General features: G+C 33.0%; 1 long non-coding RNA gene across 1 annotated transcript in view; it reads right to left on the bottom strand.

Annotated features, from left to right (window-relative positions):
• Nucleotides 1-24,079, bottom strand: part of LOC129943460 (uncharacterized) — a 78,451-nt gene that overhangs the window by 38,409 nt on the left and 15,963 nt on the right. The window contains exon 2 of the long non-coding RNA XR_008781250.1: nucleotides 5,297-5,508. This is a non-coding gene — a long non-coding RNA (uncharacterized LOC129943460). The remainder of the gene's footprint in view (nucleotides 1-5,296; nucleotides 5,509-24,079) is intronic.

Raw genomic sequence — 24,079 nt, 5'->3', positions numbered from 1 at the left:
ACTTTTATTATACCCACCACTGGACTTGTTCTATTATTATATCACGCCGTCCTGGCCTGGCCCGCTCGCCTCACGTACGTACATACATACGTATATGATGCAGTGGCAGTGTTGAGGGGTGTGTATGTTCGGCTAGTATATGCATGTCTTGGCTTTTGATTCAAAAATCTACAAGGACGATGCAATAGAACAAGACAATGAGTAGAAGCAATAATAAAAAAATATAAAAAAAGGACGAAGAACATAAAAACATGATACAAAAAGAAGAACAAGATGAGACTGTGGGGGAAGGAATGATGGCCAGAATGTTAGAAGACGGATACTTCCAGAGGAATGTATGGGTATAGGTACGTCGTCCTTCATCTACTCTAAAAACAGCGAAACAGTAAAGTGGATGCATATAGAACAGGGGTAGACGATTACATACATACGAGTATATATAGAACACTTGGCTCATGGATACCTGCAACGTTAGCAAAAGCAGTTAGGACTTAGGGACAACGATGACTTCGAAGACTACAACGACGACGACGACGATGATGACGAAGGCGAAAGCGACCATATCAAATAGCAGATAGCAGGACTAAGGAAAAACGATGCACATGACAAGCATCAGAGACGAACGTGCAGGTGGAATTAGAGTATAGAGCATAGCTAGCCAAGCCGGAGTCAACAACTAAAAATAAGAAATAAGTATACCTACAGTGGTGTACGATTACACCTACAGGAGGGTTATAAAGAGGATAGAGAAAAAAAAAAAAAACAGAATTATAATTGATCGAAGTCATCCTCCAGGATATGTGTAGTATTTTGTTTTTTAAGACACATGCAGCTGAAGGAAACATATAATTTCTAAATATGTTATTTTCACAATAAAAATAAATATAACAAGACATTAACTGTCTAAAGTCAATAGAAATTAGTTCAGAGATTCGGTCATTTGAATAAGGAACATTTTGTTAAACAGGAAGATGTTGTTCTTACCTTTCAGGTACGAAAATAGTGATGTTATGTTTTTTAAGGACAACGTTTACCTGATATGCAAAAACTTACATGGAGAATTTCAGTAAAACTTAATTAAATTTAATAGAAAAGATCGTAAGTACGCATCTTTCTATAGTTTTGAAAGAGTGAAACTTCTGCATTGTTTTCGGCTTGTCTTCACATGACATTTACTCAATCAAATTTAAGTATAAGAAACATTCTAGGCCGAAAAGTCGATGAATATTAAGGTGTATAGAAATAAAGGCACAATCTTCCGTAGCTCAGAAAACACAAGCACAGCTTTTAATGGATGAAACCACCAACATCAATATAGTTCAAAATTATTGGTACATTATTGTGTTTTAAGATCATGTAGGTACCTTCTTTTCGAGACTTTTCGTTTTTGTTATGAAAACGTGATAAAATTAAGGTTTATTCAAAAGGTTTCAAAAGCTGTTTGGAAATTGAGTTAGAACTTTATTTGTGACTTCAACTTGAACTTAATTTTCTTGGAAGCATTTTTTTTCTCAATATTTTGATAAGAACAGAACTGTCACCATTTTTGAGATATGGATGGCTAAAATAGTATCACACATTGAAATCTCCTTAAAATTATTAGATTTCTTTCAAGGAACCTTCAAACGTTTAGAAATGTCAAAATGTTTAATTCGACGAAGCAGACTATTAAAATAACTTTCAATGAGAACTTAATAAGAGTATTAATGCAAAATCCTAAGATACTAAATTTTAAATTCGGTAAATTAAGTGTCTTGAAAACCATATCGGTTGTTTTTGCGTTTACATGATAGGACTTTGATAGTTTAACTAGTCAAAAAAATTACGTTTTTACAAGAAAAAAACATTTCAAAGGGGTATAATGCTCCGTTGTGGAATCTTTTCTTTTAATTTTTCTACTACATTAGGTTCTTTAAATCTTATCCTTTGCTGTTTTTGAATAATTTGTTTTATAGTTAATTTTCAGAACTGATGCTGAATCCAAACTTCTATAAGCTCAAACTCAGAAATACCCGTTTTCAACGTTTTTTTTTTATATTTTTTTTCTCAATATATTCCAAAGCTTGATGTTAAATTCTTAAGATAACGAATTCATAATAAGTCCAAAAATTTCTTTTATATCGTTTTGTGATTTTATAATGAGAACCGTTTTAGTATGAATTTTCAAGAACTTAAAAATAACAATATTATTTTTTTAGTTTTACATTTGTGAGTTCAACTTTATGCCATTTCTATCGCTTGGGGGTCACAATCAAAAACATTGAAATCCTAAGATCCCGAGAATCCAAAGTCCGCAAAATCCAAAATCTCGAATATTCTAAAATTAGAGAATAAGGGGATCATGAAATTTTAAGATACTCCGTTTTTTTTTGGATTTGTCGTTTTCGGGATTAAATGTTTTCTAGATTTAGCATTTCAGAATAGTGTCAGTTTCCCCTTTTTTACTTTCGGGGCTAAAAGTTGACAAAAATCAAGAACTATCACTAAGGAACTTCCTTCATTTATTCTTCCTTAAAACAAAACTTGTCTGCATGTGACTAATTTTGTTCTGATTTCGGTTAGTTGCGTGAGATTTTCTCCATTTAAAAATAGCAACGAAATCCTAACACGCCTAATCTTTCACAGACTTTATTGTAGAAAATATAACAAACAGCTGATTCAATTACTCAGCGATTTCTCCAAAATAACTAATAATTTTATTTGGATTTTAGAAACTTTGTTCTTGAACTAATTTCGTTTTTCCAATAAGGGCTTGGCAATTTTGAATTTAATTTGTTAACGGACCTTTTCACTCATCTTTGAAATGTCATTGTCAATAAATTCAGTACACTCAACATTTTCATCATGGTGAAATAGAAATAGACGAACCATTAAAGTCTGCAAAATTTAAAAATGTTCGTCCGAACTTCGAAACTCCAATTTTAAGTTAACAACAAGTTCAAAGCAAAAATTTGAGTCTATGCGATATTGGTCATGTCAGTGAGAGAGGTTGGTCGAATTATCAAAAAAATTAGTGCCATTCAGGCATTCGTATTAAAGGATCCATATCCGTCAAGGCATTCTCAAAAATTTGACATCGCTCAGACCACATTATGCTTTATTTTACGTAAGAATTTGGTTCACAACCATACAAGATAAAGCGGAATCAATAACAGAAGCCGATGGACATTTTTTAAACGAGCCGAGCGACCTGTTATTTGGAAAGTTTTCTAGTCTTTATTCAAAGGTTTTTAAAAATGATTCAAAAAGGAAACTTTAAGATTAGGTCCTATAGATCAGAAACTTGTACAAAATTTTTTTTGGTACTCCAATACCTGATTAGTATAATTTTCACCGGCTACGTGAAGTAGCTCGCCAAGAAATAACCCCCAAACAAATTGTATGGGAATAATGAGTTGTTTCTAATGATCTTCTTTTGAAAATTGGCGTTATTTCCCTTTTGTAAAGTTCTTAAAGTTGGGAACTTTCAATTCTTTTTGGGGGCTTATTTCATGTCTTTTTGGGAGTTTATTTCAGAATTTGGGGAACAGATATTATAAACATGCTTAACGTGAAAACCTTCCGTTTAAGACTCATTTCACGGTGAGCCTACCCACAATATCAGGACCAAGAAAAGTGTTGGTCAACACCCCAGTACAATTTCACAGTCATGTGTAAGACATGAACTTCACCCCTTGTTGAAAATCGAGGTCTATCATACACCTCTTCTATTCTAAAGGTCATAGGTGTAATACAGAACCCTTAGTACACCATTTAGCTCCGCACACAGCCACCACGATACTCTCAATAGGGGGCCTACCTCTTAGACAGGCTGAGCCAAGTCGACCAGTGTCAATGAGACACCAGAACCCTTCAAGACTCAGTGGCTCCTGTCTCCCGTATTACCCGAATATAGCTTCAGGCACGACCACCATTTTATACAAATGGTAGTGGTGCAAGGCATCACCCCAGGAACATCTCGTCATGAGATCAACCGAGGAATCTCCAGTGAAGTAGTAACTACTGGTTCCCAGGTCAACCCATAAACCGCTTAAATCAAATTCGGGAAATAATTTCATAATGAAATAAAGCCCCAATTTGGGGGAGTTATTTAGTTATTATTTTGCGAGGTTATTTCTTGGAAAGGTATTTCACGGAGCTCTTTTCTCCTTCTTGTTGTATTCTGATCGAATTTCTTAAAAAAACAAACAATTTGGAGGGGTTATTTAATTATTGTTTTGGAAGATTATTTCCTGAGAAGTTGGGGACACTCATTTCAATCCGTTTTTGAGACTAATTGTATGCCTTTTTGAGGGTTCATCTTATTTTCGATTTCGGTAATCAAATTCATAATACAATAAAGCTCCAATTTATGAGAGTTTTTAATTATTATTTTGGGAGGTTGTTTCTCGGGAGGTGTTATTTCATGGAGCCATTTTTGCCTCCTTGTGGTATACTAATCGATAAAGTTGAAGTTACTTAAACAAATAATTCGACCAAATTCATAGAGGAAAACCTATTTTAAAATATTTTGTTGAATTTCGACGTAAATCCTGACTAATAAAAATCGTTTGGGTCTAAAGACCCTCTCATATTTTTTGTTAGACCCCACTGCTATTCGACACATCGCCATTGCATACTTTCTGTGCACTTGCTGCAATCAAACGATAGTTTCAAGTAAAATCCTGCTTAACCGTTGCTGCTGCTCTAGACATAGACTCTTGTGGATTGCTATAACATTTATTTTTATCCTGTAGGATTTTGCTTTACTCGTAGCTGCTTTTGCATTGAGGCTAGATGCAACGCAACCTTTTTTTAAATATATATTCCACTGCATAAGCCTTTCATTCAAGTTGCTTCTAACTCCTTTTATAGATATTATTATATGTAGGCATAAAGGAAGGTAGTTTTTGTAGATATATTCAGTTAGAAAATTTTGCATTCTAATAGCCAAGTTGACAGGCGATATCCCGCCCAGAGTGATTAGAGTGCTTTATCTGTTTCGTGGGTTGACTTATTGCAATACTTTTTCTATATGCAAATTGTTTGACGTAAATTTATTCCACAAAAAAGAACGACTAAAATTTGTATCCAAATCCTACCTCTTCCCAATTCAACTCTCCTTCGTAGTTTAAAGGATGAAGGATTTTATATCAAATCAACATGGGAACCATTTTATTTTTTGTTGGTGTTTTATTTTTCTAAAGCCCCTTTTGAATTAAATTAAAATGCGTGCTAAGAGGATGAAATAAAGTAATGCATAGGCAACCACTAGAAAATTAAAATTAAATAAACAATATTATTATATTTAACCTACCATTTTTTTCTGGCTCTTTTGTTTGAGTGTAACTTGTTAACTTTGTTAAGTGTAGCTTTATATGTTTTGTACTTATATATGCATCATATAAATTAATTCGAATTCCACCATTTTTGTTTTTTTTTTTGTGTTGGATTTTTTGTATTATTTCACTTCCTTCCGTCCCTTGAGGCTTTTGTGATATGTTTTTGAGAACATCGAGAGAGAGCGTTCTGGAAATATACAAAAAATAAAATAAAATTGTTGATGAATGATTTAATTCGGGTTTTATAAAGTAAATATAGTATTGCATTCGGTCATGGTTTTTGTTTTGTTTTTATATTCATTTTTTTTTAAGTAATTTAATGAAAATTTAATTTTTTTCTTCCCCGAGTATCTATTTTAAGTGCCGCAGAAAAATGGCCACTTTAAGTGTGCTCACATTAAAATTAATTTAAAGCATATTTTTGTTGTTTGTTTTTTCATTTGTGTAGTAAGTAAAGTATCTATAAAAGCGCTTTTTGCAGCTTCGGAATGGTTTTGTAGTCGGATAAGGTTTACGATTTATCCAAGCGAGGAGATATTCATTTGGTGTATGAAAATATAAAAAGTAAAAGGGCAGCAGTGATTACAATTTGTTTTTACGATTACAAATTGTGTGGAAATGAGATTTTTAATTATCAGTTAATGGCGCGCGATGTAACTGGTAATTTATGTAGAAGAATATTGTAAATCACAATTTTTCTCTCATGATGATTTCCACGACTGACGACGATATGACCGACGATGACGAGACGATGGTTGTTAAATGTAGCTTCTTTTGGAAGAGAAAGTGATGCTTTATTTTATTTTCATTTTGTTAATGTCCATGAGAGAAGATTTTTATTCGAGATTTGTTTTTCTTTTTTTTTTTTGAATAGTCGAGATTGATGGTATCTAAATGGTACATAGTTATGGAAGGTTAATTGTGAAGAGTTAGAGAAAGATTAATTATCATTCTGTTGCTTCTTAAGATTGCTATCGATACAAATAATGAAGGTATCTTAAGGAAATGGCTTCTTACTCGTCTCAATGTTCGAAAAGAAGTATAGTTTTGAGATGGAGTTGCAAGGACTTGCGAGATAAATCCGAAATACAACAATTAAAGTAGAAAGGAAAGAAAAAAAAGAGGCTGCGATGCGACCCACACTGATAACTTCCCATCTCGTTTGTCGATTTGACTAAATGGTTTGTAGGTTTTCGTGTTTTGTTAAAAAACATTACCAGTTGAATTATTCTAAAAAAATCTAACAATTACCAACACCATTTTGAATACATAAAAGAGTTTGTTTCAAAAACTATTTTGGTTAACGAGGTTTTTATTCGAAAACAAATTTTTACCAACTGTAGCAATATTTCTCAAAAGTTTTTATTTCTAATATACAATCCAATACAAATCGGGTGAATGAAATTAGTTTTAAGTCAATGTCTTCAATAATTCACGAGACAACGAGAACCGAACATCAATTTTAACCAATTGTGCGTATCATTTTTTGTAGATTTAATTTTTTTATAAAAAAACTGACTGTTAGATTTTTATAAAATGTTGAAAACAATATTTTTATAAAATAAAATTAAATTGAAGCCTATATCTTAAATTTTTGAAAAGATATTTGAGTCGAAAATCAATTTTTACCAACTTTTATTAATTTTGTTTATGTTTTTATTTTTTGTAAAAAACCTGTACCCCGGTACTGCCTCTTGCGAGGAATTGAGAAATTCTTCAAGAGTAATTCTTGTCATGAAAAGTGCTTTCTAAAATTTGCGGTTCGGATTGGGCTTAAAACTGTAGGTCCTTCCATTCTTGACAACAGTACTCGCACACAGGAATGGTTAAGAGTTGTCAGTCACTAGGCCCTTAGTTCTCAAACTTTCTGTTGCGCCACCCAATTTATTTATTTATAAAAAACTTGTCAACTATATATTTCTCAAAATTTAACCGAATGTTGAAAACAATATTTCTTATAAGATAAAATAAGTTTTAAGCCGTAATCTCAAAGTTTTGAAAAGATATTTGTTGAGTCGAAATGCAATTTTTACTAACTTTGAGTAATGTTTTTTTTTTTTATAAAAACAACTGTCAATTTGATTTTTCTCAAAATTTTTCCAGATGTTAAAAATATTAGTTTTCGTTGCACAAAATTGTTTTGGAGATGATATCATTTTTTATTCGTCAAATTTTCGAAGTGGAACATTTTTTTTAAGTTTTTTTGATGTATAAAAAAACCGTTAATTTGATTTTTTTCCAAAAATATACTTTTTTGGTACCACGTTACAATATATAATATAAAACTTAATTCAAGTCTCAAGCGTCATTGGTTCGTGAGATATTTAGGGTTAACCAAAATGTTCAACATTTTTTAAAACTGATATGGTACAAAAACCATCCACAGAATTTTCTTGAGAGCCCGTTTTGCATCTTTGCATTATTATCTGTAAAACAAAATTTATTTGAAGTCAATAGCACTTCTGGTTCTTGAGCTATGGACGACGAAAAAAACGTCGGTCATACGAACACAGACATCTCTCTAAAAATCTTTTATTTCGACTTGAAACGTCGAGAAATGTCAAAATTTTCAATTCAACAAATCGGACCCATTACAATAACTTCCTATGGAAAGTCAATAAATTAAAATAGAATGGCAAGTTTTGTAAATGCAAAACAAAATTCCAATCTATGACCAACGATATACGTTTATGATCTAAAAAAAATTTCAAATTATTTTAGTAAATAATAATTTAATTATTTACTAAAATAATTTGAAAATAATTTTGTCTTATGAAAAACAATTGAATCATCTTAATGTCTCTTAAGAGTTTCTAACCTTTCTAAATCTGAAGTAATTTGATAAAGTAAGTTTCTGATACTTTTAAAATATGATAGTCAGTTATCAATCACCTTAGCCGAATCCACTCAAGATTTAATTTTGCTAGTTTGATTTTTTTTCTTGAACTTTCACTATTTTAAAGTGTTCAAATGTGCAATTTTTAATAAAAAGAAACTAATGTTTTAAAAGATATCGTGTATACTCTGTTCAGAGACATCTGCCTCTCAATCTAATTGCATTGGCTTGGATAAGTGTGTCCCTTTTTGAAGCTCTGGCAGAGTTTTGTTCTTAAAAGCTCCAAAAACCAAAAGCTCCTTAATCAAATCTACTAAATAAGTTCTTTGCTTGCAATTGAGAGTGCAAATCTTACCTCTATTGAGATGTAGATCAAAATCGCAAAATTGTTTTGAAAATATCCCACCAGCAATTGGAAAAAACGATCTTGTCGAGTGAACACATTTTCGCGAAAAATTGCAACAGTTTTTTAAGCAATTTCATTGGCGTACTCATGTTTCTTCTTAGAAACACCTCACCCATAAGGCTTTTACTGACTATTTGTGTACTATTTTATATTCAGGAGATATTCCAGTTTACACCTACAATAAAGTATAAGTGTTTGGACGCACAATTAGGGAATCAAAATAAATAAAAACAAAATTGACGCAAAATACCAAATCATACAAACAAATCATAAATAATAATAATAATTTTGAACACTACAAAAGTCGCTTTCTCCAATATTGCCAAATCCATTGAAATAGCTTTGGGTGCAATATTTAGTGACCTAGTGACTTACAACTCTCAAAACTATTCATGTGTCTGTATAATGTCATTGATCCATGGGACCAACAGTTTTATGCCAAATCCAAGCGGCTAATTTGAGATAGAACTTTAAATGACAAGAATTGCTCTTAAAGGATTTTTTCAATTTCTCGCAAGAGGCAGTACCGTGAATAAAAACCTTAAGTGACGCAGGCAGAGATTGAACTTCTCTTCTGTGAAAAGCACTGCAGGAGGGTTTGTGCTGAGTCACTGCCCATCTTTTAGTGTGGTACAGGATGTATCATTGACGAAAACTCTTCCGCAGGTCGGTAGTGGAAAGTTCGTGAATAATACTACCAAAGAGAGTAAACTTCTCAAGGATGCTCCTAGTGGTGGTCTCCGTAAGTTTAGCAGCGTCGTGAATAACGACCCTATCTCCACTACGAATACCGCCACCCAACATATGATCTCTTACAAACACAGACGTTATGCGATGAGGATTCTAAAATCCCCTGGTTCAATATTGGGGGATGGAAGTTATCCCATCAGTAGCAAGAGTGGGCTAAATCCATATTAGAAAAAAACAACTACAACTCCACATCAAAGCGACAATGGTCTATGGAGGAGTCCACTCCCGTTCCTAAAAACCCAAAGTGCAGAACACAAGCACTCCCAACATTGCTAGAGTACCTCTCACTAAACCTTTTAGTGATGTATTTAAGGAGCCCAACAAGATTATAACTATGGTCATTGACACTGTCTTATAGGCAAACACGCAATACTACTTGGTGTAGCTTCAAGTGACTTCTGCAGGAGCTCTATGGACGAGGAAGAAGAGGAAACAATCTCTCACCTTCTCTGCACTTGCCATGCTCTTTCACTAAGACGCAAACTTCATCTGGGAGATTACTCTTTTGATAATCCCAGTGAACTAGCTAAAAAGGATATCAAATATCTTCTACGCTTTATAAAATGCTCAAAATGGTTCGACTAGTAAGAAGTAATTCTCTAGATTCATGTGGTATCACAACGGGCCTTTTCTTTTGGCCTAAGTGTGTGTATTCTGAATCTGCAGCCACTTTAACCTAACCTTATAAGAAAGAATTTTGACCTATCTATCCAGAGCAAAATATATGGTCCATAAGCAAGTACTAAAAAAACCGTTTGGACTTATGACATAAAACTATGGAACTGTACATAGATAACAAATGCTTAACCCATTACAAAATTCCAAAACAAAGTTCTTCTTTTAACTGATAAATCCTCTAATTCTAAAATGGAGACTTTCTTAAATGAACAAGACGAGTAAAGTTCGGATGTATTAAGAAGAACCAAGCCTAATGGGCAGATAGTTTAAAAGCTGTGGGAAAGTTTGAATTAAAAAAGAAAAATCATTTGTCGATCTTTCATAGGTTGATCCTGATAAGCCGTTGGTGTTAGTACGGTAAGAATCCTACAGTACTTGATACCAATTTTTACCGAGTGTCTTTTGAAGATTTCTATGTGAAATATAATATTTTTGAAGTCTCTTCAAAGATCGTAGATTTCAATAAGAAAATACGTTAGAATATACATCATTTTTCAAGACGTACTATTTAATTATGTTTCAGAAAATGTTTTAGAAACACAAATTACAAAAATACTGTTCAATTTGTTAAATCTCTCTAATATCTTGAAAACAGCTTAAACTATATAATTCTTGATTGCATATTTTTAAAGTTCCTTAAATGCTCATAACAAGTGCAAACTTTTAGGATACCAATAGAAGGATATTATAATCAGTATAAGTCGCATTCCAGTATTCTATTTCCTGCTCTCTTTTTAGAAGAACTTGATGTTTTTATGTAACCCCTTAAGCTCATATGACATTTTTCTTAGATACTTAGATCTTTGATACCATCTATTACCATCATATTCTAAGGCTTTGTATCTTTATCTTAACATACAAATGTTCGTACGAAAAGAGTCAATAAGCACGAACTACATAAATAACTTTAAAATCTTTTGACAGTAATAAACACGTTATACTGATGTGAATGTTCTAAATATGTTAAAATTAATACCATTTTTGTAATCCTTATAAATGAATGAAATAAAAGCTCAAGTCAAATAAAATACATTAATTTTATATTATGACCTCATTTTCATAAAATTCAACTTACATTTTCACCATAATATCACATTTTCATTCAACCTCTTTTCTGGCAACATAAAAACCTAACCAACCAACCAACCCTTAAATTTACATCAAGACCACAATAACACACACATACATGAACCTACACTTCGGTCTAAACGCACATAAACAATATTTCAATCCACAAAAGTTATCATTTCTCAGTAACAAAAGTAATTTCCAAGTCAATAGTTGGCAACACCATACTTTGTTTCGCCTTTTGGCAAAATTTGAAATATAGATTTAATTTTCTGAATTAAATAAGTTTCGCCTGATGTTGTTGGATGAAACCAAGCAAATCCAGAAACCACTTAAGATATGTACGAGTACATATATGATGATACATTTACATTGTGATTTTACATTCTACATATAATATATACCAACACCACAGATTGAGCGTAAAATAATAATAACAACAACAATAACATCTTCACATCATCCCATCGAGACCAACAATGTAATATATGAAGCCCGAGTCTAGCCCTTTTGACGCCAAAAGCGTTTGTGGTTTCTGGCTTCCCTAAAACTTATGTACATATAAACGAACATAAATTATAGCCAAATCGAATTCAAGAAGATTAAAACAAATAATAATATTACCACAACATAAAAGATACATTTCCTAGGTTATACCACTTAGTTTAAAAAAGACTCCAGCATTAGCATAATCATTAACATATTTTTTCTCTAATAAAATATGAAATATAAAAAGACATTGCTAAGATGGTTAAGATGTTCTTTGGTTTAAATAACATTCAAATTACATATGACAATTTTGGTGTCCTTTTTGTGTTTAGTTAATTTTATTCAAGGAGTTGACTGTTTTTATTTAGTCATGGGTGATTTCGGGTTATTTGCTATGACACTTTATGAAAAATTAAGAATTTGAATACGATTCAGCATAAAATTAGGTTGGATAAACATTTTTAGGGATTCAAGAATCTTGGTTCTTCAATACTTATCGGAAGACATTATATGCCTGTTTTGTGGATTTTAAAGCAAACTTTGACAAGGTAAATAGAAATGCCTTGATGTACAAATCGTCATCCTTAAGACCTTCACGTAAATTCTTAATGCTTTATTTCAACTTTCTTGATTTATCTACTGCATCAGTGTGGGGCGGAACTTAATTCTCTGAATGGTTTAAAACAACATCAGATGTCTCCCAAGGGTGTATATTAAGTTCGATCTTGTTCGCCTTGTTTATTGATGACGTCTGGGATGTACTTTACGGTGGAATGCTCTTTGCCGTTTTACAAATCAAAGTTTTGCTCTACGCCGAGCGACGATTTAGTTTTACTGGTTGACAATCCATCTACGCTTCAGCTGCAAATCAACAAAATTAATATATTTTGTGAATCCTGGAGTCTCTGCCCCAATACCAACGAGATAAAAATAATGATTTTTGAACTGCGTCAGAAAAGAAGACTCGCAGAAGAAAACTGGTCCCCAAACAATGCACCTATTGAGGTCGTTCATTATTTAAAATATCTTGGAGTTTTATTGTCTTACTATCGTAATGTTTCGAAGTACGGGAAAGAAAAAAGCAGCGAAGCCAAAGTAGCTCTAAACGTGATGTAGCGCCTAAATTGTACTCTAATGAAAAAACTGATCTTAAATGCAAATATCGGGGTTTTCAAGCAACTGTGAACTGCTGCATGTGCTACGGTAGCCAAGTTTTTGGATATTTACAATTGGAGGAGTTTGAAGCCGTGCAAAGGTATTTCTTCAAACGTAGAGTCTAGCATAACACCTCTTTACGTTACAAACCTTAAAACCAACTCAGACTACATATTGAAATTTATTATTTATTATTTATTCCCCGTTTAAGGAATGGAACCAGATAGCTTCTTCAAATGGCAATAATCTACTTTTTTTGGAGTCCACTTTGAATCAATGGCACACCATGTTCAATGATCTGATCGCCACAACTGATGAACATATTTTCAGTGAACATCTTTTAAGAGCCTCAACAGCATTATCAATCAAATGTTTATAGAAACCTCAACCACCAAATAACATCACAGGCTAATTATTTCAGTAACAAGTTTTCTTCTGAGGCTTTTAGTTACATATTTAGAGCACGATTCGAAATACTGAATCTTAACTCTTGGCCAAATAGAACTGATCCTATACAAATCTGTAGCCTTTGTAACACCGGAGAACCAGAAGACATCACACACGTCTTTGCATCGTGTCCTTTACTCCAAAAGATTCGACGGCTGTATTTCGAACTCAGTTTTTTTTCCCCAACTTGGATCCATGAAATCCTTAATGGAGACTTTGGATGGTCAACTGTATATAGATACTGCACATATGTTCTAAATTACTGCAATAGTTTTCCATAACTCTACAACCAGTTATTGCAATTCAAGGTTCAAACAAAGCTTCCTAATTACTATTTTGTGTTTCAAATCATGAAAGAATTGATATATTTTTTATTACAAAATCATCTCAAAATTGTTGAATTCGCACTTGATTCATTAAAAAACTATTATTTCTATTTTTTGTATATAATTAGTTGAACTTATGTTTATTATTTGAATTTTTAACTTCTTTACATTTAAATTGTCTTTTTGTTATGAAACGTCTATCAGGCTGACGGCAGAATTGCCATCTCCATATTCTTAAAGAAAAACATTTGTTAATAATTTATATCTCAAAATAAAGAAACTATCTATCTAGAAACTATCTATCTACTTATCGATAACGGATCGTTTGACGATTACTTTTTAATATAGTTGATCCAAAAGTCACCTTCGCCAAATCAAAGTAGAGACTATTGCTTCCATGAGCTGAACCTGTGTTTTAAACATTTGAATTCTTTTATTAAACACAAATTTAGTCATTCGAATTCTTGATATGCTAATCTGTGTCTGAAACCCTCATCATTTTATGGGTTATCAACCTAAGTAATTAATTTTCCCTCCAACTATCTTCGAGATAGAAAACAAGCTGTTTCAGTTAGAAATATACTTTAGAAAATCGTATTAATCACTATAGGAGTTCCTCAGGGTTCGATCTTAGGGGACTGATTGCAAATTGTACATTCATAATTAATAAGGAGTTTGAAGAAATGTCTCGCTGGTTTTTTCTTCCATGAATTCCCTGAAATCCGAGTGCATCAGAAGCAGAAAAGCCTTCACTTTAGATTATTTTGTAAGCTTGTACTTAAACAACTCAAGTATTTCGTATATTTTTACTGCCAAGAAGCTTTATATGTTATTAAGGAGTACAATGTCTTTGAATATAACTTCTGATGTTGGTATGGTGTTCTTTGTAGCTTGAGAGCCTCGAAATATGACGCCCAATATTCAGATGTAAGTGTGAAGTTTTGAGTTCTATTCGAAGCATCATTTAATCTTTACCTCAACCGTAACTAAGAATATTCTTAATGCCTATAAATACATTGAATTTATTAAACTAATCTTAACTAAAATGGCTTCACTTAAACTAAACTTAAGAAGCCGTAAAGCTATTTTCTACTGAAATGTATAAAGACTAAAAAAGGCTTAATTTGTAATAAGCCTTACATACATCTTATACAACTGATTAAGCTCAATATTTCCTGTCAGAACAGAGTTGTCTAGTCTTAAACTAGTTCGAAATCTCAGTTTGAAAATATGTGTAGCCCGAAATTTCAGCCGAAAAAAGTAGAGCAAATAGTGGCTCAGTACAATCTTCTTAGTTGAAAACTAAACTCCCTTGATTGTAAGATAATGTTCTTATTTTGTTTAAACTTGTATTTCCTATAAATTTGTTTAAATAAGAGTAACTTCAAGTAATCTTCTGCATTTTCTATAGCTTTCAATTCTCAAAAACAGAAGTCAAAAAGGACCAATAAAATCTTGACATCTTATAGGAGCACTTACGAAATACCGAAATGAAAACGAACATTTGAAATGCAAAAACATATGTTTTTTAAATTAGAAAAATTCCAAGACTCTACGTTAATATTTACCTTCAAGTCAAGAATAAACTTGATTTAATTTCACTTCTAAAGCTCTTCATTAGAATATTCAAGAAACTTTTCAAACTAACAAACAACAACAATACTATAAAACCACATTACTGATATTTTCATTCAAGGAATTTCCATTGACAAAACAGCTTATCCAATACCAACTTACATTACGACAAGCATAACCTTCTAACTTGCATATGTACCCTGAAATACGAACATACAAGCCGCCCCATATTTATAAATGATAATGCAACTTGAAAACTTCATTTGCAACATACAAAAAAAAACGGAAATAGTGCTGAAACTTTTATTTTCGAATTAATTTCAACTAAAGATTAATATTCTGGACTAAAGAAAACCCATTAAGAAAAACCTTCTTATGAACTATCGTATCGCCGGCTCGGCTGCCGCCGCCGTTGCCGCAAAACCACAGTCCGTCCCCAAACTCGTCAATATTAAAAAATGGAAAGAATAAAATAAAATCAAATTTACCATAATGGGGGCAGTGGGAAGAAAAGAATGAAGTTGTTGGAAAGATGGCGGCTGATATACAAAAAGGACAATTCCTTGAACTAAATATATGTATGGGCTTTCTCGTTTATGCACATAAAACCAACATATGATGATGAGGAGAACAATGTAGTACAATGTTGTGTTTTATATTATGTCGTCGTCGTCCTAGTCGTTGTCCTCGTCGTCCTCGTAGTCCTTGTCGTCCTAGTCCTAGTCTTCGTCGTCATAGTCTTCTTGTCTTCTTGTTCTAAGTCGACTTCATCGTTGTAGTCCCCATTATCATTGTCCTTACCTCACTCATTTGCTTGAATGCGCCAAGGAGCCAGATTCTCATAAATAATGACCAAAATGGGGGCTACATATATTTGAAAAACAAGAACAAGAAAAAGAAGAACCATCAGCCAACATATGAAGTAACATGGTGGTGCATACAAAATGGCTGCTGCTGCTGTTGCTGCTTCTGCTCCTGCTCTTGCTTCTGAAATTGAGTTGAGTCGAGTTGAGTTGAGTCAAGACATTTGTGTGAGAAAAGTTTTTCGGCGTGCAGTGGTGCTATTCTATACACCCCTCCTGCTCCGCTCTATACGACCAACCAACCGACCGAAAGACCCCCAAAAAACCTCTAAGGGCTTACTTTTTATACGTATCAACACAAAAGAACTTGAAGAAAAGTCATAGCATACATATTACCCCATCATTGGTATGAATTTGAAACTCATTTTGGTGCCGAAACCTTGGGGAGTTGCTGGAATGTAGAAAAGTGATAACGGGTTGGTAGGGTGTAGGAAGGCAATCTTCTTGTGTAACATATACAAAAGTTGGGTTGGGTCTCTTGTTGTGGCACGACTGCTGTGACAATTCAAACAAAACTTATATTCACAAGTCCTTTCCTACTTCCATAAGTCCTGAATTGTGTTGGCTTAAAATTTAAAGCCATAGCTGCTATAGTCCGCTGCTACTGCTTTTACTGCTACTGCTGCCACTGCCGCTACATTTAAATTTCATTTTAGCATAGTGCACCTTAATATAAGTTTGAAGTCCCCGCTCGTCTCATGTCGCGGTGACATGTGTCCTCTTGTGTTTATTGCTACCAGAGATGTACTATGCACAGGTATATGAGTATGTGTTATACTGTGTGTATATATTTCTGTGCACACAGGAGGAACTAATTTAAAATGTCCTTAGAACTTTGACACACCATACATGCGAGAGGATGTGTGTACCTTATGCTAATTAAAACTCTGATTCCGCATGTATCCTGCTGCTATAAAGGTAGACAAAACGTAACGTGTATAGGTAGGGTACGAGAGTATACGAGATATTATGAGGACAGGGTGCGGTGGTAGAGATAGGGTCGGTCCTCGAAGTCCTTGTTGTTGGTTGAGCTGGGCTGGGCTGGGTCGGTTAAGTTAGGGTCGGGTCGGATCGGATCAGATACCTGCCTTCTACCACCTTATAGCAGCATCTACATTCCATTCTACACGTACAAAGATGGGGATAGGTTGTGTTTCTCGAATTGTTGAGGTAAACCGTAAATAATGAATGAAATTAACACAACGCACATAGAGAGAGATATCCCTGGCACAGTTGCGACGAGGACGAAGACCAACCGACAATCGTTCGTCGTTCGGCGAGGACGTGGAATTTAAATAAGGATGTGTTTGTATATGTGGTGTCGAAGTCCTCGTTGTCATCAATTTCAGACGCGATATTTTTTTCGTCCTTTTTCACTTCTATTATATTTTTCGTTTCTGTTGTTGTTCCTTTTAACTTTATTTTCATTCCAAATGCCCTGCATTTGCATGACTGTGGAATTTCAAATGGTTTTCCTACTTTTTTTTCTGAGGTAGGTTTATTTAATTCCTGTTGTTGTTGCCCTCAACCCCCCTCCCCCCCCTCTTCCATCTGCTTAGGTGGTTTCACCTTCTCTCATTTAAAAATGATTGCAGAATAAAATTAGAACAGCAGTTGTAGACAGATTGGTGCTTACTTAAGTAGAGCTTTTGGCATGGAGTTACTATCGCGTCAGTCGTCAGGATACAATATAAAATGATACGATACGAATATGTGCAGGACAACGTTTTGAAGTTTATACCTATATTGGTAGAGTTTGCATATCTACCTTTAGTACGTATATGGAAACACGTAACTGTGTTTGTTTGTGTCTGTGTGGTTGGCGATAATTTTTGCAGTCAGAGCAGATATACGATAATGTGAGCTCAGTGCTTAAGTATGCGGTTTTTGTATGAACGTCCTTTTTATTGTTGTTGTTGATGGTGTATTTTTTTTTGTATCATTTTGTCGAGCTTCTAATTTTCATTTAGATTTTTTGTGTGACGAGGATGATGACGCACCTGCATAGAAACAGGGTGATGCAGAATTAGAGAATTGTCTGTGTCTATTTTATTTCAAGGACATTATTTTAATCCGATTATGGCTTTTGCTTAGTGGTGCGGTTTTTTGAGATATGAAGACGGCAAAGATCTTTAAGTTTAATGGAAAAGTTTCTGTTGGGTGTCAGTGACCATCATCTTAAGTAAACTACAAAGGTTTATAGGTTTTTTTGTAATAACCACAAACTATGGTTCGGAAGTAACTTAAAAGTTAAAGGAACAATACGAAATGGCTACTACCTGAAATAAAGGATAAACGATAAAATTATTTGCGACAGTGAAACTAGGAGACCCAACAGACTACGAGTATGTTTAGCATTAAATGAAAATTATTTTAAATGACTAAAAGTGCGTATACGCCCAAGGGCACTACAGTATTTCTTTGCGATTTTATCAATTTTGTGGAAGACAACTTTGTCGCAAAGTCGTTGATTATTTTATTTGTATTATTTTCTCAGAGTTAGGAGAATTGGTTCATAAATTATTCACTACACCACACAAGTGTCAAAATATTGTTATTTCTATTCTGACACTTTGCCAGAAAAAGTTTACGGGTCTAAAATATTAATATACCACACTTTGTGTGGTAAAGTATTGTTAACCTTCAACAAACACGTTGTGACAGCTGACAATTCAGGATTAGCAAAAATACAATTTAATAATATTTCAAAAATATAAAAATTTAAATAAAATATATTTAAGAAGAATTGCCAAAAATCAATCCACTGTAGTCTGGTTTTATATTTGAAAGTTAATACAATTAACCATTTGTCAGAATCTTTAATAATATCATTATTAAGAAAGTAAGTTTGCTTGCTTGTTTGTTTGTTTGTACGTGTTTCACGTCGCAAAGAAACAATTGTATGACATGAGACTTTGTGTAGTGCTAATTACAAGCCAGGAAATTGTTTTAAGCTACTCCTTACCTCTATAAAATATCGCATTCAGAGCGGGTAATACTTATAATCAGGTATTAATTATTCTTTTTACAACACGAGTTAGTAGTATATCATTAGGTGCTTTCTGTTTCTAGATCTTTCATCGTTGCCTATCATTGGGCGGTTCTTATATTGCAACTAATACACAAACAAAAAACAATGCTAAAACACTTAAAAATAGAAGCTGCGAGTAACAGCTTGTGTTACAATATTTGCCAAAACTATACAGATTGTCTTTTAGACGTAAGCAGTTGTCAATAGACTTTAAACATTGAGACATTTTTATGTCTTCAGCGTAAATTTAAGCGGACGATTGTTTTAAAATTGAAAGCAAATCGTAATCATATAAAATTACGATTTATTTAAAATTATAAATAATAGTAAAGCTCTTAAGTGGCTTCCTTGTGGTACGCCAAAGCACGTGTAAAATTGTAATTCCTCTGCATTCCTCAATATAACGCTATTAGATCTCTTGAAGTAAGAAGAAACCCACACATTAATTTTTCGTTAAAAACTAGGGCTTTCAATTTATTAGATAATGACATATGGCATAATTTATCAAAGACCTTACGGAAGTCTTTGAAGATACAACCAACTTCTTTTGGTTTTTCAAACGAATCTAAAAGTACAAAAAAGATCCAATTTTTTGTTAAAGTTTTCGATAGTCCCATTTAATTTGACTGGAAGACAATCAATAGTCAAGAATTTGTTGACAAAGGACAAGTAAGAAGTCCTCATCCATCGCGGTAAGTAGTAAGTCATCTTGCGATTTAATTTCATCTAGTACAGTTCATACAGTTAACATTATTAGGAGAGATTAGAGGTTTATATGGTGCAACGATATTGAGCAATCCTAATTCTGTTCTAACTTTTTCTAACTTTTAGAAATCCTAAATGGAGACTTTTGTAACCCTAATAGCTAACAATTAAGAGTTAGCAACAATAGAGCCGATTGACAAAAAAAACTGTGGCTACTGACAACAAATTGATTTTGAGGGTTGCCAAAAAAAGGACATATTTTGACGTTTCACCAATCTATTCCTCTCCAAAGTGGGAAGGAGACGGTGGTCACATATTGAACTCGTTTCAATCTTTAGTAAAATTTGATTCAAAATGCAAAGCATTACAAACTATTTAACCTCTCTTCTCTTGTTGTAACACACATTAAATCATTAACGTCACACATCTCAGGAACAAATTGATTTGGGCTTTGAAAGTTTATCCTAGATTTGAATACAAAAAAAAACTAGTTCCTTTCTTAAATTGGTTTACCTCCTTCTAGAATATGAAAACAGCTTTCATCTATGATAATGATTCAATTAGGTTTGTGAAAGTTTACGTTATAGAAGGCTGGAAAATAACACCAAGAAGGGATGGCTAATTTGTCCAGACCTACCTTTTTTGTACCAAAATTGCTAGAAAAACCATCTGGACTTGTTCGAAAATGTATTCCTCTTTTTTTTTCTATTTTCCTACAAAAGGGATTTTGAATCCTTTTTCTAAACTAATTCGGATATTGGAAAAAAGGTATCATGCGTGTCTAATGGCGCAAAACTCAAATTAAAAAAAAGGGCCAAAACCCAAAACAACATTATTTCCTATACGAACCTAAGGAAAAAGGAAAAACAAAAACAAAAGAAAAATATAGTAAAACAAACATATAGTTAATTGATTGCAAAAGATTAGAATCACAATAAGTTCACTTTGACAGATACACGTACACAGGAAGGATGACCAATAAAATTGTCTATGATTTTGACCTGATAGAAAACAACAACAAAATACAGCAAAAAAAAGAAAGCAAAACAAGGCAACACGCACACTTAAGGTTATAAACCTTTTGCCCAAAGTAGAAACTTAGGGTCAGGCAATCGTTGCCATAGGTTGGTTAGTTGGTTGTTTAGTTCGAGCGATGTGGTGCTTCTGTTTTCACAATAAGGACGAAATATATTTGTGCAGGTTTGTATCATACCTACAACACGGCGTAACGTATACGTACTCGTATATATGGTGTAGGTATAAAAGCTGGACTCTTAATACTTAATTTTATCGAAATAGCAATCTTGAGCGTCAGGGTGGAAGATTTACGGGCACACAAAAAAGATGCTTCATTGAATTTCTAAAAAGGAAGCTTCCTTTTTTTCTTCGTATTAGATTTTGTTTTTGCGGATATCGTGCGAGTCGTTAAATCCACTCGGCTGTGGGTGAATTTTTATTTTATGAGAATCCTTTGACATCGGGTGGTGTTCGGGTGTTGTTTTGAAGGAAAGAAATGTAAAGGTTGTTTTTTTTCTCTTTTTATTAAGGTAAAAGGTTGACTTAGTTATTTTTATTTTGTTTGTCGAATTCGTTTTCGGCTTCGACTTCGTCTTCGTCTTCATATGGATATTGAACTATTTTTTAGCTCAAGATAAAAATTAAGTGATTTGTTATTGACTTTGAATGTCATCGTAAATTCGTATTTGTACATAGTATATTGGAAAATAGTGATTTTGAGGTAAAAATGTGTCTGGTTATAGGAAGATATACACAAGTAGTTTCATGGTTTGCGGTGAGAGTATTATAATGATATGGGGGACATAAAAACGGCAGAACGGATTTGGGTATGTCTAACAAGATTTAGCTTTATGTTTACATTTTTTGGAATAGTTTTATGATATTCAGGATATTTTTTTTATTGGTTCTACTAAAAAAAATCTTCGTTCATGTTTGTCAGCTTCCAATTGGAGTCTTTATCGAAATATTGCAGACTCATTGGGTGGACTTTCAAAAAGCTTTTTATGTGTCGAAACGAACCTTGAAATATCATTTTAAGCCTTATTTATTTAGTAATCTACAATTGGAAGCAAGAACAAACAAAATTAATTACGTTCAAGACATTCCTTTCCTTATTCCTTTTTTTCGAAGCTTAGTTGCAAGCATAAAATTCTTTAATTTCTGCATTGAATAGTTTTTAGACAGTTTAAACAAAATTAAAAAATTTGACAGTTAAATTTGTTTGAGAAAAGGTTTTTGTTTTAAAAAAGAATACAAAGCATTAGTTAATTAAGAAGAATTTAAAAAAGAAATTGGTATTGACAGTTACGGTCCCGTATTTTGGTTAAATAGTTTACTAAACCTTAGAGTGTCAGTAATGCAAATATTTTCCAAACATTTTAATAATATTAATTATATAAAACAGGATTAAGAGTACTGAAACACTTGTAAATGCAAACAAATAAGCTACAATGGTCAACTTAGATATGCCATTTAGTGGTTTCTTTTTAAATCATATGTTATTTTGTCACCTAGAACTGTCTATTACTCAAAATCTTGACATAAAGTCAGTATCATTCCTTCTCGAGACGAAATTGCTGTGAACCCCAAACAATATCTTTTTTTTTGACAAAAGAAAACAGAGACACTAGAGGAAGAGACTAAATTCACGAAAATTAAATAACTATTTATCCAAAGAGAACTGAGAAGAATTCTGTTTAAAGATGTATGATTTTTTGCCTAACTGCCTCGGTAATTGTAGGTCCACTACCATCCGAGTCGGTATTGCTTAGCAGTTAAATTGGATAAATATTTTGGAAGAAATGTTACGAACTTAATTTTCATCAGTGGCTTCATCAATTGATCGTTTTTCTTCGAAAATGAAGCTGGAACAACCTTTCCGTCAAAGGTGGGTATCACAGGGCTAATACTCGTCAGAACCGAAATTGAATCTTGCTCGTGCAGAATAGTGTCCTCTTCAAATGCGTCTCTACCAAAAAAATCAATAATTGGATTTAAGGGGACTTTAGATACTCGACTTTGATTCCAATCATGAAACTTATCAATTACGAATTTTGACCTTAAACCCTTTCATTCCAAGCCTACACTCTTAAAAAACAGATATTTAGTTCGAAATGTCATGGAAACTTTTAAAGTGCAGTTATAGATTCCCATCATTAAAAGCAATTCGGAGAAATATTGGAATGGAACTTCCCATTGGAAGTTTTTGTAATTGATTCGATATGTCGAACTGAAAGTGTTAGAATTTCTCTACGTTTCAATTTCTCTAGAATCTAAATCAAAGATTTTTAAAGAGATGTCCGTGTGTGTGTATGTGTGCGTACGTTCGGAAAAGCATTTTTCGTCATCCAAATGTCGATATCCAGTAAAGATATCGACTTTATATCATTTTTGTTTTGTTGTTTACGAATAATAACATCCGAAGTTGCAAAAATGACTTTCAAAAAAATTGACTAGGTGTTTTTTTATGAGAGTAATTAGAAAAAGTACAAATTTTGGTTGTCCCTAAATATCTAAAATTTTGTGACCTCGAATAATTCTCGAAAAATAAATGTTATTAATTCTTAAATAATTTAAAATAACCATAAACAACATTTTTAACATCTGTTACAATTTTCAGAAAAATCTAATTTAAAACTTTCTACAAAAATTGGTAAAAACTGATTTTTGACTCAATCTCGGAATAAATATTACAGAAAATATTGTTTTCAAAATTATGCAATGATTTTTGTAAAATCTATTTAGCTATTTAGCAATTTTTTGTTACAAATTAAAAACCTTGCCAAATTACAACAACTCGATTGACAATTTCTTTTTACTTCAAAAATTGAAATCTTGCAAAATATAAATAGGAACTGATAAAAATTGATTTGACTCAAGTAACGAGTTATCCATTTTACGGTTTCAAGAGTATAGGGCTGGAATTCGACTTCTGTCAAACTAAATTGTTAAACCAATTTTTTTGTTTTTTAGTTGAAAGTCTGACATTAACGAAATTAAGTCACTTAACTATCGCACAACGCATGGTTAGGGTTAGGTTATAGTGGCTGTCTAAGATGGAAACGGACACACTTAGGCCAGTTTAATGGCCCGTTGTGATACCACATGAATCTTGAGGCTTCCTCCTAAGATCAATGGAACCAGTTTGTGTCCCTAACGAAACGTGAGAGGTTGATTATGCTCATATGATTTAGATTGTTAAAGAAGAATTCTCCTAGGTATCGCACAACTTATACAAACTGGTAAAACCTACTACAAAAATGGTGATTCTGAAACAGTCACATATCATTTATTATGGTTTACACAATCGTCCAACTACGCAAATTGGGGAAATTCTGAAGAAATTTGAAGAGATTGGGTTCGGTACAGATATTGTTAGCCCTGTGCTTCATCGTTTCGCTTGTACCACTGA

This window comes from Eupeodes corollae, chromosome 1, assembly GCF_945859685.1.
Source record: "Eupeodes corollae chromosome 1, idEupCoro1.1, whole genome shotgun sequence".
In the NCBI taxonomy this organism is placed as follows: Eukaryota; Metazoa; Arthropoda; class Insecta; order Diptera; family Syrphidae; genus Eupeodes; species Eupeodes corollae.
This window is presented reverse-complemented; position numbering and strand designations above follow the sequence as displayed.